Source organism: Rosa chinensis, chromosome 5 (genome assembly GCF_002994745.2).
Source record: "Rosa chinensis cultivar Old Blush chromosome 5, RchiOBHm-V2, whole genome shotgun sequence".
NCBI classification, from domain to species: Eukaryota; Viridiplantae; Streptophyta; class Magnoliopsida; order Rosales; family Rosaceae; genus Rosa; species Rosa chinensis.
Window position 1 is genome coordinate 63,591,864 of NC_037092.1, and position 12,996 is coordinate 63,604,859.

The window sequence follows — 12,996 nt, forward strand, 5'->3', positions numbered from 1 at the left end:
AGATGGAAAAGGCTACCATCCTAGTGACCTAAATAAGAAGAGGAGGGGGATAGGGATACACCTACTTAAGGAGACCACCATCCCATGCCACGCCCGAGGGTATTACTATTGGAGACAAAATCCCTTTTAATATAATTATATTCACGATTAGATGTTGACCTGATCTTATCGGTACGATTTTTCAACACTAATTATTAGTTAAATTGATGACATTGATTTTTCATATTTTAAGACTGAAATTTCGTAAAAATTTTAAAAATCTACATTGCAAATTAATTCAGTTCAGTTCGGTTCGGTTTCGATTTAGTTTATTAATTCAATTGTAATTTTTGTTGCATGATTAATACTGATTCAAATAAAGGCGGTGGCCACAATTTATATATGGTTTCAAAAATGGTTTCCTCAAGTTAGTGTGAGGATCACGTGGTCAAAGGCCGAATCTTCTTTGAACAGTGAGTTAGATGTAAAATTTACTACATAAGGGTCCATAGGAGGAACCAATTAAAACATGTAATAAATGAATGATATGTGCAAAATTTCCAAAGCCTAAATTCTAATTCATTTGGACCACTGGGTTTTTGATTTGTGATACTTGCACTTGCTTTTGTTTATTGTGTTCCGACCTAGACAAGCTTCTTGTTATCTTTCAGCAAACAAAGGCATTCATGATTATCATGAAGCATTACGATCTTCAAACACAAATTAGTGTTGTCATTTTATTTCTTATAAATTATACGATAGATTTTTATTTTTTTATTTTTTTTCATATGAGTTATTAAAGAATAGAAAGACACATTGGTCTAATGGCATAAGTTTCCTCTTCGTAAGTGGAAAGTCGTGAGTTTGACTCTCGGAAGACTAATTGTTGCATTTGAGTTGTTGATTTGAGCAAAAAAGAAAGACACATTTGCGAAGTTACAAAGAAGAGTACTCTTGATGTCCTGATATTATTCTTTAAGATGGATGTATTCCGATCCTTTACTGAAATTATTAACTACAACTTGCTGAACACTCTTAGTATAATGTCGTTGCTAAGCAAGATTAAACCCTAAAGATAGTTGAGGTGGTTGATTGGTGCTTATGATTTGATATGGATACCAGATTACAGATTATATAGGACAAGATTGCTCGAATGGAAATGAATGAGGAAAACCAATTTTCATGAAAACATTCACATAGCTCAACTTCCCATTCATGATCTTATAATCTGGTTCCTACATTTGAAGAAATTGAGGACAATGACTTCAAACTTGTGGTCCGATTATTAGGTGTGACCACATTCAATGATATAGTACCACACATTCCATAATCCGCACGATCCTGATTCATAAATAATGTTCTTTGGGGCTTTACCCAATACCCTAGTAAAAGACAAGAACATATAGGACTTGAAAGCTTCATGTGTTTGATCTGTTCGTGTTTCATGAACGTTGTTAATCAGATCTGATTGGTTAATTTTTAGGTGAGATGTTGATGTTCATACTTGGTACCATGGTAGGTTATTTGCGTATTGTGTTAGGTCTTTAGACTACTCGTTCTCCCACAATACCAGTGTCAACTTCTTTTATTTAAATCGCTTTACATATAAACAATGACATTTGAAAGGAGTTGAACGTAGGCAAATTCTTCACTCAATCTTTAATACGACTTGAAAAGTTTAACACCTAAAATTTGTCAGGTTATAAGAACAAAGTATTTGTAAAAAGGTCACTATAGATGTGAGAAAGACAGAAGAGTTCTTAATTACACTTCTAACAAACAAACAAAAAACAAATAAACAAATAAAGCAAAGCTTATACCTTAAGCTAAACAAGCTTTGTAGTGTGATGGCTAAACAAGATTATACCTTAAGCAAAGTGGTGATGTTAGACAGGGTTGATTTGTATATTTCCACTTTATGAATTGACATCTTTAGCGGTATGAATTGAATTGGTATACAGACATTCGCATTCATAGCTTGAACTTTATGTTCATGATCTGGTTATTATAGTTGAAGAAATGAGGGAATGTCCTTAAAACTTGCGGACCTTTTAACTCTGACCATATCCAATGGTAGTTGGACTACTATTGTCTCATTGTCGTATGGTGGTTACCAACGGACAAAAATATATAGGGACTTAAAAACTTGATTGGTTTGAATTGTTCTGCTTCTTTTTTCTGTTTTTTTTTTAGAATAATTGTTCTGCTTCTTCTAAGTTCTAACCTGCTCATGTTTCTAAATGATTGGTTATGCAGCAAATCTGTTTTTTCCTCACGAGTAACCTTGATAGATGAACATGAAGTACATTATCGGCCTATGTGTATTAAGTCCAATGACTCTACATTCTGCCACACTAATATCGTCTACTTAATTGTTTCACTGAAGTCACCCTACATGTTAGCACTGTGCAGCTTCGAGGGGGAATGAGCACGGGCAATTACGTGCCTAGTCAAATTTGAATAAGATCGATATGAAGATCTTCTCCCACTATATTTTGTTAGCTTATGAAGATAAAATGTTCATAGAAATACTTCAAAGATATTAACAAAATATAGTGGGAGGCAAAAAATAAGAGTCTGATACAATATTTCTTTGCTAGAATGTGCCTTTTGAAAGTGTCTGTGAATGTTGTTAAGTAATTTTGGCAAGATCCTTTAGTTGATTTAGCACAGCGGGCTGATACATGTGGCCCAAAAATAAGGCTACTTGGATTGGGTTACAGCTTCGCCCATTCCGTAATCCATAAGGAAAACGAAACCTTATTGGAGTCAAGTAGCAGAGATTGAATAGGAAACTTCAATCAATAATCCTTCTATAGTAAGGAACAGTCGAAACCCTAGTTATAAATACTAGGTTTCAAGAACACATGAGACCTCTCTCGAATCAATCAATCCCAACGATTACAAAGTCTCCCCGAAGCAAACCTTCAACCTCGTTGAAACCCGGTGACCGCGCGTCAATCCTAGTCTCTCCAAGAGCCGACTGTCAGCATCACCAGATCAACCCGGCGACCGTACTTCCAGTCCTAGTCTCTCAGCGAGCCGACTGCCAGTACCACTGCCACCGATACACCAGCGAAGCAAGGGTAACGCCCTCACAACCCAGCGAAGCTAAAGTCAAGCTTTAGCAAAACCCGTGCTTTCTCCAAACTTCCCAGTGATTGCTCTGCTCAGCCTACAACGTTGAGTATCGATTTGGTGACGCGAAGAGATCACATCCAAAGTCCTCATCCGTAAGGCAAGATATCCTTTCTCGAAAGGCTAGAGAAGAACCTTGTGATGAGGTTGGTGCTCTCCTCATCCATAACGCTTGATCAAGAAGTCAGGTCAAGGGACTCCCCCGACGACTGCACCCCACGGTGCTGGCACGTCCGCGCACACGCACAAAAGAGACAGTTTGCAAGCCAACTGGTTTTGGAGCCAAACAAATGTAAAACTTCGACTAGCAATATTGGAGATGCTTTTGATAAGAGATATTGTTGAACAAGAAACCGATGAATCAAAATCCTATTCGTGGGTTTGAGAAAATACTCGTATTATAAATTTATATAAGCTAGAAATAGAAGGCTCAAGACTCCAAAGTTGGCAGGTCCCAACGGTCCAATACAAATAACACAAACTATTCTCTACACCTATTTTAGGTGAACAAGAAAACCCAATAGAGCTCCACACTAGGAAGCACTACAAATGAGCTCTTGCGGTCATTTGCCTCTACTGTGTTTGACAAACTACCTCATTTGTTGAGTTTTTGTTTTTAATCCTCAAGTTTAAGATTCCCCAACATCAATAATTAGGTGTTGACATCTTGATTTTCTCTACATATCTTACCCTGGATGCAACTCTATAAATTTCTCCCAGAAAAGGCTTTATATTACCTCTATATTGTTGAAGAATGTTGCCATTCAGTGTGCCTTGTCAAACTAGTGTCAGTTCTATGATTGTAATAGGAGAGAATGTTCTAGAATTCCTAGTCTTATTTGGAATAGTTTTCCTTGTATCATAAGAATATGTATTTTGTAATCCCTATATATAGGGCTCCTATTATCAATAGTAGAACACACAATTCTCTCATCAATCTCTCTCGAATCCTTTATTCTTAAACACGTTATCAGCACGAGCCCTAACTCTGAAACCAAAAACCAAAAGCCATAAAATTTCCTACCATGCACCTAGCCCACGCTGGCCTCACAACCGCCGAAGTTCACCGCCACCGCACGCCTCCTCTCCTCCACCTAGACCCCCCCCCCTCCCCCTTCACCTACCACACACCCGTGTGCTCTCCAATCCCCATATCCACGCCAACTCGACCTACATCGTCTCCAAACTTTAAGAATTCAAGACTCAAAGTTTCAAGCTCCGAATCAACAAGTAAGTTTTAATGAAAGTTCCTACTTTCTGTCTTTAAATTTCTTTTCTTTTCTCGGGGACTTGTAACCTCCCTTCTTCTACATCCCACCTTTCTATTACGTGGGTTCGATTCTTTAAAAAGCAGACTCGTGGGGATTCACGCTATATCCGAGTACCATAGTTGGGTGACCGATGTTGAGAACCATCTCACTTCAAATGGAATTCTACCCATAATCCAGGAACCAAATCCGAAGCTCGTATCTGAGCGCACAACTAGAGACATGTTCAAGCCTTCATCTTGATGCGACGACACATGGATAAATCACACCGATTGGAGTACATGTTGATCAAAGATGCAAGAGAATTATTGGTAGTGCTAGAAGAGCGTTTTGAAAAAGTCCAAGATTCCCTCCTCCTTGACTTGAAGGTCCAATGGAGCAATTTGTGTTTTACGGACTTCAAGTCCGTTGTTGAATATAATTCAGAAGCTCTTTGCCTACAATCCATGTTGAGATTTTGTGGACAACCTGTCACCGAGCAAGAGCTAATTGAGAAAGCTCTCCCCACCTTCCCCATCTCAACACTTTTGGTCTCAAAGCAATATAGAGGTGAGTACAATGCTGGACAGATCATGAGGTTTTATCAGCTAATCAATGTTATGTTTGCAGCTGAGAAAAATAACAATATCCACATGAAGAATTATAATTCAAGACCCGTTAGAACTAAGAGCATTCCCGATGTGAATTATAATGCACCTAAAGGGCGCAAGGATCGGAACCCTAAGAATAAGGGACATTATGGATGTGTGGGTCCATACGACCGTCCTAAAAAGGAAGGAAACAACCAAAATGGAGCAGGAACACGTGGCAAACATGCCACATGTAGGAGAGGTGGCCGCGGCGCTGCTGGCCATGGTGGAGCCGCCATGGGCTATAGTGGTGGCGCCAATCCCCTTAAGGGATGTCCACAACGTGCACAAGGTGCACCTCAATTGAAGGGAGGCAACCACAATGACGTGTGTCATCGATGTAGATCAAGTGAGCATTGGTTCAAACAATGTAAAGCAAGCAATCAATTAGTTGCACGATACAAGGCATATAGAGATCTGAGAGAGCAAGAAGTCTATGTTGCCGAAGAAGGAGATGATAGCGATGACAATGATGTCAACCTTACTATAGCGGACTTCAAATCTGACAAAGAAGTACACAAGGATGCCACAAATTTTGATTAGAATAGTCCTTTATTTTTCCAAGAATTATGTAATGGCAATTATGCCTTAATCAAGAAGATGACATTTTGTATTAACTCTTTCTCACTAGGCTCATCCAAAATAGTTGTGATGTCTAGGAAAGGTTTGAACTACGAGAAAGGTTTTACAAGAGAGCATAGCTCCACCAAAATCTTGACTTACCTTACCTGGTCACAATCAAATTGGTTACCGAACGGATTGAGTGACTACGATTTGTCTAAGTTTGATTTTATTTTGGATTAGATTTTTGGTCAAGAAACTTTGATGTAATCATTGGCAATTTTATTAATAAAGTATCGATTTATTTTTGCATGTCTTGGACATATTTTAATTTCAAACTTTATTATTTTTCAGCATGTCTCCTAGAGAGCTAGAATGCCTCTTGAATAGTGCAACCATACATACTATACTTCAAAATAGGCAACTCTTCTTATGGATGATGCCTACTCGTTCTTCTGTGACTACAATGGCTGGATCATCAAAATTGATTCATGGTAGAGGAACAGCCCAATTTATGTTGCCAAATGGCACAACTATTAATGTCACCAAAGCTCTTTATGCTCCTAGGATTGAAAGAACCCTATTGACCTTCAAAGATATAAGAGCTAATAGTTTTCATTTGGAAACATATTCTGAGAATGGGCAAGAGTTCCTTTGCATCACATCTAATGACTATGGACATAAAAGAGTCTTAGAGAAACATATGTGTCGTTCTAGTGGATTGTATGCAACCATTATTCGAATTATTGAATCCAACCATGTCATGAGAGATGACTTATGGGATTTCAATACATATAGGCTTTGGCATGACCGTTTGGGACACCCAGGTCGTGATATGATGATCCGTATCTTAAAGACTTCAGACGGACATCCATTCTTCAGAACAAAAAGAAGTAAAACTCGAATTTTGGACCAAGCGGAAGCACCTGCAACTCACGGTGCAGTAACTATGCAAATCTGGCCATCACAGGCTGGCGCCGCCTTCCCCCTGAAGCCACAACATGACTTTGACACCATATGTGCTTCCTTGACTCCAATTTCTACTTCTAATGTCAATTCTGACTTCATATCTCAACCAAAATCCTCATTGGTTCTTTCTAAAGCTCATCATTCATTTTGCAATATTCTTCAGAACGAAAAGAAGTAAAACTCAAATTTTGGACCAAGCGGAAGCACCTGCGACTCACGGCATAGTCACTATGCAAATATGGCCATCACAGGCTGGCGCCGCCTTCCCCCTGAAGCCACAACATGACTTTGACACCATATGTGCTTCCTTGACTCCAATTTCTACTTCTAAAGTCAATTCTGACTTCATATCTCAACCAAAATCCTCATTGGTTCTTTCTAAAGCCCATCATTCATTCTACAAAGCCTGCTCTTTAGCAAAGTTAGGATCGAGACCATCCTATGCAAATGACACTAAGAAAAACATACAATTCTTGCAAAGAATCCAATGTGATATTTGTGGACCTATTCAACCATCTTGCGGATCATTTAGATATTTTATGGTGTTGGTTGATGCATCGACACGCTGGTCAGATGTCATGCTATTGTCCACAAGGAACGTTGCATTTGCTAAACTCCTAGCACAAATTATTAAGTTAAGGGCTCACTATCCTGATCATCCTATTAAATTCATAAGACTTCACAATGCTGGAGAGTTTAAATAAAAAAACCTTTGATGATTATTGCATGTACATTGGGATTGAAGTTGAACATCTAGTTTCTCATGTTCACACCCAAAATGGTCTCACAGAAGCTATCATTAAACAACTACAAATGGTCGCTCGAGCATTGGGAATGCGCACCAATATCCCTATTTCTGCTTGGGGTCATGCAATATTGCATGCAGCTGTGCTTATTTGTTTGAGGCCCACTGCCACTCAACCATTTTCTGCATCCCAGACGGTGACTGGGTATGAGCTTGATGTCTCACACTTACGAGTATTTGGGTGTGTATTTTATGTGCTAATTGCGCCACCACAACGCACCAAAATGGGTCTTCAAAGACGATTAGGCATTTATGTTGGATATGACTCTCCAACTATTATCTGCTACTTAGAACCCTTGACAGGCGATCTCTTTACTACTATATTTGCGGATTGTCACTTTGATGAGACAATCTTCCCATCGTTAAGGGGAAATAAAAACATAAATGTTCAATAGGAACGACAAGAATTGTCGTGGTCTGTCCCCACTTTGTCTGATCTTGATCTTCGAACCGCAAAGTCGGAAATTGAAGTGCGGAGAATTCTTGATCTTCATAACTTAGCAGAATCGATGCCTGACACGTTTTCTGATATCGCTAAAGTGACAAGATCACATATACTTGCTGCAAACGTGCCTACAAGGATTGATGTCCCTAAAATTAGAGGACATGATGTCGTACCCAAAGGAAGAGAGCACGACGCCGCCGTCCCCTATATAGGTGATGCGGTGGCTTAGGCCAGGCTCCTACAAGGAAGTGTGGGAGGCCCAAAGGTTCGATGGATTCTCGCCCAAGAAAGAAAGCGAGTTTGGCACAAAATAATCTATTAATCATTGATGTAAATAATCAGTCTCATGAGAATATTCTGGATTATGGTTATGTCCAAGAAACATCATTGGGGGACGTTCCAATGTCAGAACCAATTTCAGAGAATAGAGAGATCTCCCTGAATTACACTAGTGTACATGAGACGATGAATAGAAACTCTATTTCTATTAATTAATGATGCCTTTGCATATTTTGTTGCAAAAAGAATTATAGAGTATGATGATATCGAACCTCGCTCTATTGAAGAGTGTCAACAAAGAGCGGATTGGCCTAATGAAAAGATGCGATCCAGGCTAAATTAGATTCACTAGCAAAGAGATAGGTATTTAGGCCTATAACGCAGACATACCCAAATGTAAAGCCTGTTGACCATAAATGGGTCTTTGTTAGAAAGCGTAATGAGAAAAATGAGGTTGTTAGATATAAAGCCCGCCTTGTGGCACAAGGTTTCTCACAACGCTCTAGAATCGACTATGAGGAGACATATTCTCCCGTAACAGACGTTATAACGTTTCGCTACGTTGTCAGTTTGGTAGTTTCTGAAAAACTTGACATGCAACTTATGGATGTGGTTGCAGCATATCTTTATGGGGATCTAGATTCAGAAATATATATAAAGGTTCCAGATGGCCTTCAATTACCCAAATGAAGTGGCTCTAAACCACGAAGTGTGTTTTTAAATAAGATTAAAATGCTCACTATACAGATTAAAAAAATCCGAACTGATGTGGTATAACCGTCTAAGCGACTACTTGATTGGGAAGGGATATATTAACAATGAAATATGCACATGCGTGTTCATTAAAAGAACAAGTTCCGTATTTGCAATTGTAGCAGTTTATGTCGATGACATGAACCTAATTGGAACTCTAGATGAGTTAAAGGAAACTACTAAGTTTTTGAAATCCGAATTTAAGATGAAATATCTTGGGAAAACACAGTTTTATCTCGGGTTAGAACTTGAGCACCGTGTGTTAGGTCCATAATTACTTAGTAATTATTCTCGTAGTCTTGCACTTTTACTTAACCTTTATGTTTATTTATATATATATATATATATATTTATTATGTTTTCCTTATCATGCTAGGAATGATGGAGAACCTTGGAAATGCACTAAACTTTCAATCTTAGCATATTCTCCTACTCAGTCTAGGAGAAACTAAGCTAGGCAAGGAAGGAGGAGCGGCAGACTGACCAAATAAACTCCAAATGAGTCGAAACTTTCTAGATCCATTCTACACATCCTAAGGATCATTTGTTATCAAGAGTGCAAGAGCTAGTTCGGAATGGAAGGCCTTCAAAAGATTGGCCCAATTTTCTGACTAAAAGACGAAAACTGTAAAACCGGACCTATACGGATTCAGGCAGCAGTTCCTGCCAAACCACGGTAACCGTGATGATGGAATTTTGATCCATCAGTCTGCATATACTCAGAAAATTCTAAGGCGCTTTAATGAAGATAAAGCAAAGCCTGTGAGTACTCTCATGATTGGCCATAGTCTTGAGCCTGGAAAAGATCCATTCGTCCAAAGGGTGAGGACGAAGAGTTATTAGAGGTCGAAGTGCCCTATTTAAGTGCAATAGGTGCATTATTATACTTAGCTTAATGCATAAGACCGGACATCTCATTCGCAATGAACTTGTTAGCTCGACATAGTTCTGCGCCAACACGCCGCCATTGGATTGGTGTAAAGACAATCTTTCGATACTTAAAAGGTACGATTGATATGGGCCTATTTTATCCCTACAGAGAGAAGAGGAATGACAGAAAATTGGGATCGGACCCCATAAGGCAAGATGCCGCCGTCCAAGGTATGGCCACTGCCGCCCATGGTGGGCGGCGTTCTCCTTCTCCTCTCCATCAAAATGATGGTGATGTTTTGGTAGGTTTTGCTGATTTGCTGATGCAGGGTATCTCTTTGACCCTCACAAAGGTCACTCCCAAACAGGTTATGTCTTTACCATGGGAAGCACTGCGATATCTTGGAGGTCTGCAAAACAGACTCTTGTTGCTACTTCCTCAAATCATGCAGAGATTATTGCTCTACATGAATCCGTGCATGAATGCATATGGCTAAGATCTGTAATTAGACATATTCGAGGAACTTGTGGTTTGAAGTCTACCACAGATGAACCTACGTGCATTTATGAGGATAATGCAGCTTGTATTGAACAAATGAAGTTAGGTTTCATCAAGGGCGACAACACCAATCATATATCGCCTAAGTTCTTTTACAATCAACAACAACAATCACTTCTAAAGATTTAAGTGAATCAAATCCGATCAGAGGATAATGTAGTAGACTTATTCACTAAGCCGTTACCTAAATCCACCTTTGAAAAACATGTAAAGAGCCTCGGATTAAGAAATCTATCCGAACTCCCATGATTGTAGCAATCAAGGGGAGATATCGACATCAGGGGGAGTTATGATGTCGACATGTTCGATCTCGAAGAGTAGAGGACGTGTTGTACTCTTTTTCTCCTCCTCGAGGTAGTTTTTTATCCCACAGGGTTTTTCACTCGAGCAAAGTTTTTAACGAGGCAACGATTGAAGCATCACCACCAAGTTTGAGCGTCACACGGGGGAGTGTTGAAGAATGTTGATATTTAGTGTGTCTTGTCAAACTCGGGTTAGTTCTATGATTGTAATAGGAGAGAAAGTTCTAGAATTCCTAGTTTTCCTTGTATCATAAGAATATATACTTTGTAATCCCTATATATAGGGCTCCTATTATCAATAGTGGAACACACAATTCTCTCATCAATCTCTTTCAAATCATTTATTCTTAAACATATATCATCCATGCTTCAAATCCCTAAAACCTAAACCTTGAACGTTCTCCTTAACACTTTAATGGCAGCCATAGACACCACCATTTGGCATTCACAGTTTGGCATAGTAGCTCTTCTTCTTCTCATCGATCGTGTGTGCCATTCAACTATAGCAATAGACAGTGTTAATGGTGGGTTTAGTGTCAAACTTATCCCTCAAGACTCTCCCAATTCACCCTTTTACAACCACAACAAGGCTCTTTCAAGAACATTATCATTCTCTGATTTCCATCCAATCACACACAAGTGAGAGCTGACAATGGCCAGTATCTTATGAAGGTCACAATTAGAAATCCACCCTTTGATATCTATGGCATGGTAGATGCAGGCAGTGACCTACTGTGGACACAATGTGTGCCATGTGAGGAATGCTATAAGCAGATGAATCCCAAGCTCAATCCCCAAGAGTCTTGAAGTTATCGTGACCTTTCTTGTTCTGCACAAGAATGTAAAGCAATTGGGACTAGCTCATGTTCACCCGAGAGCTCTTGCAATTAAAACTATGCCTATGAAAGTGCTTCAGTGACTCGAGGGGTATTGGCCAAAGAGACTTTTACTTTAACATCTATCTCAGGGTTATTGCCTTGGAAAACGTTGTGTTTGGTTGTAGGCATAAAAATATTGGGACTTCTAATGAGAATGAGATGGGTTTAATTGGGCTTGGAGAAGGGTCTGCGTCACTACCAACTGGGTTCTATGCTTGGAGGCAGGAAATTGCCCGAAATTCTCCTACTGACATCGATCTCAGGGTTATTGCCTTGGAAAACGTTGTGTTTGGTTGTAGGCATAAGAATATTGGGACTTCTAATGAGAATGAGATGGGTAAAATTGGGCTTGGAGAAGGGTCTGCGTCACTTGTTTCTCAACTGGGTTCTATGCTTGGAGGCAGGAAATTGACTGAAATTCTCCTACTGTTTGGTTCCATTTCAAACTTATCCTAGAGTTGAAAGCAAGATGAATTTGGCAATGGTAGTGAGGTTAAGGGTGAAGGTGTGGTTTCAACTTCCTTGGTGTTCAAAGAAGGCAAGACCCCATGTTTTGTAACAATGGGAGGAATCAGTGTTGGAGATAAGTTTGTGGCTTTTAGCTCTTCAGGAAAAATTTCAAAGGGCAACATGTTTGTGAACTCAAAAAAGCCGAAAATGCTTCTGTCGCAAGATTTCTATGACAGATTGGTAGCTGCACCCTCCCTGCAGCTACCAATGGCACCCATTGAAGATGACCCAACTTTGGAAACTCAGCTTTGCTACAAAAGCAATGCTAATCTTGGAGGGCCAATATTGATAGTACATTTTAAATGTGGAGACTATTCAGTGCACCGACTTGTATTTGCACAACAGGAATGGACGACTGGATAACATTAAGAACTTTTTTTGGTTACCTAAAAAAATATTGTCTATAATTATCAACGGCTGAGATCTGCTGGATTTGTTGATTTACTTGCACCGCTGATACATAAAAGAATTTTCCGGTAATGTGAAGTTAACACCAATACAAACCTTCATTACACCAAAGGATGGGATTTTCTGCTTTGCAATGCACAGTGTCCTTGGGAAGGTGGTATTTGTGGGAACTTTGCTCAATCAAACTTCTTGGTTGGAAATGACCTTGAAGAAATGGTCGTCTCCTTTAAGCCAGTATTGCACAAAATAAAATAAAGGTAAAATACAACAGTAATAATAATGAAAAGCTCTGTTTTGACTATTCAAATTTGGTATTTTGAAGTTATTCATTTTCTCGAATGTTTTGGGTAGTATAGTGAAAGCATAGATTTCAAATTTCCATGCTCGGCGTGAAGTATGGCAGTCTAGAAGTTAGGATGCGAGATTGTGAAGTCCTTCAACAAAGGACTGGATTCCGGAGCAGATACGCACTGTAGTTTCATCTACCTTGGTTCAAGTTTCCCTCTGTTCAAAATGTTGCAGAAATTATAATTTCATTCTCTTACAAGTAACCAAACTAACCACTATTTCAATTGCAGAACTTGTAGTTGTTTCTTTTTATGAATTAAGAGACTTTAAAATGAGTATTGGATGACGACTTTCA